Below are 2,343 nucleotides of genomic sequence, written 5' to 3'. Positions count from 1 at the left end.
GTGTTTATTTTCATTGTCCCACTCCAATACCAATGCAATTTCCTAATGAGTGTTCTTTTGAGACACTTAAGAGTATAATGCACAACACCCTTCAGCTAATCAATGACCAATTTGTGGATGAAATCTACTACCAATAACCATCCATAGATGTAGGTCATCAATCTTTTTTTCATTCTCTGTAATTGAAAAATGATGATGATGTTTACACAATGTTAATGTGCAATGAACAATACTCATGTGTTGGTCCTATAGAATTATTATGTACCATCAACAAAACACTCGATGATATATTTAACCTATTTTGATCCACCATCACTCTTACTCATGATGTAATGTTGTATTACAACGGCAAATGAAAGATACCATAACAAGGAGATTTTTTGGGTTACTCCTTCACTGGCACAAACCCAACAAGATTTGAAATTCCTTTGGGATGTAGTATCGAAACACTCAATGATGTCATCAAGCAAGTTGCGCCTATAAGGATTCTCTCTTATGGAATTCATGAATCACAATTGATCAGACAATTGTTCTTTCAGCAGCCATACAAAATATTCAGAAAGATTAATCGAATATCAAATAATAGAGTTAAAAAACAATGAAGACATGTTAAAAGTGTTAGCAGAATCTAACTATTGAAAAAGTTTTTGTCCAATGAAAATTTTAATTATTTTTAACAAACCAATAATTCAACTATTAGAAGAAGGCATGTTTGTTGTACAACACCTTTCAAACTATGATCAGTTTCATTATTTTCATGTTTCAATTGCTATTGTTGGTATATTATGTTATTTTCGTTTTTTTATATTCTGTTTATTATTTTCAATTGTTATCGGTAGTATTTTTTGTTATTTAAGTGTTTTAATTTCTTCTTCTAATATAATTAAGATGTGATAACTATATATTTATTATGTTTTTTTAAAAAAATAAAAGTTTGAAAGTCTTGTATAAATTAATTATTATCAAAATAAAAATATTATCAATTTTTAAAAATTAAATAACATAAGAAAAAAATTATATTTAATAGAATCATTTTCTTAAAAAAATATTTTTAGAAAAAGAAATAAAAATTGTTTTCTAAATATAATATTTTGAAAAAATAAAGTTGGGAAGTGGGGTAGTGAATTCCCAACTTCTTAACTTCCTTAAAAACAATTTTTTAAAATTTAAAACAAATTAAAATTAAAAAAAATTACACAGGTCTTTTGAAATAAAAGAAAATAACACAATTTGTATCCTTATATTATAATTTTAAATTAAAAGAAAACTAGTTTTTTTTAAATAAAAAAAGGAAACAAAACCATAAAGAAGTCGGGTTACTCAATTCCGAGTTCTCACGAACAGCTAAAACAGATGCATTTTAAGTATTTACTTTGAAAGTAGTGTATTTAAGAAATTACAGGAGAGAGAAGGTGTATATGGAAAAAAACCGCATATCAAAACATATAAGCTTGACCTGATAATGCGTAAGACAAAAATGCCCAATAGAAAAGCAGTTGCAATAAGTGATTAGTTGGAAAATAAGTTCTAATTTTATACTATTTATCATTTGGTTGTGGTAGTTGTAACTTGCAACAACCTGTAAGAGAAAGAAGAATTAATCATATTATAAATTATAGCTGAAGCACCAAAAGTCACTTATTTTGTTTTAGACAAAAAAAAAGATCAGGTATGTGTGAGCAACTGCATGATGCAAGTCCAGAGCTTCCAGACAGATCAAGTCAAATAATAATACTGGGATTTTCTGTATAAATAAGGTCATCAAATATGATTTCTATATTTAAAGCTGCTGGACTGGACCTGTATGCGTCGAACAGTTTTGGATTTACTAACCGATCGATAGTCAGAGTAGAATTAAGTTAGGACCTTTTAAATAGTCTCAAATTTAATAGATGAAAAAAAATGTGATTTGTATAACCGTGATAACCAGAATCAAACTTAAAACTTCCTGCATTTACTTTAATCTCACCACTAAGTCGATTCCCTCGCATTTACTTTCACCTGCTTGCAAGAGAAAATCAATCATATTTATGTATCTAATCAACCATATATTCAGATTGGCATTGTTCTACTAGTTAATTTTTTTCTTTTGGTTTTTTGGTTACCTACAAGTCTTTTTTTGGAGACAAATCTGATCAAAACAAAAGTCAGATATTAAATGTGAACACTTTCCCTAAATAGGAATTTAAATTTTGGTTTAGCAGGCTGTAGAATTATAAAAGACTAACTCCTTTGGCTAGTTCCATTCTCCATTGGTTGTTCTACTTGTTAATGAGAGGATAGAGAGGGCAATGGGAAGGTAACGTTTCCAGTTACCATTACCACACCAAACAAACATGAAAA

This window comes from Glycine max, chromosome 19, assembly GCF_000004515.6.
Source record: "Glycine max cultivar Williams 82 chromosome 19, Glycine_max_v4.0, whole genome shotgun sequence".
Taxonomy (NCBI): domain Eukaryota; kingdom Viridiplantae; phylum Streptophyta; class Magnoliopsida; order Fabales; family Fabaceae; genus Glycine; species Glycine max.
This window is presented reverse-complemented; position numbering follows the sequence as displayed.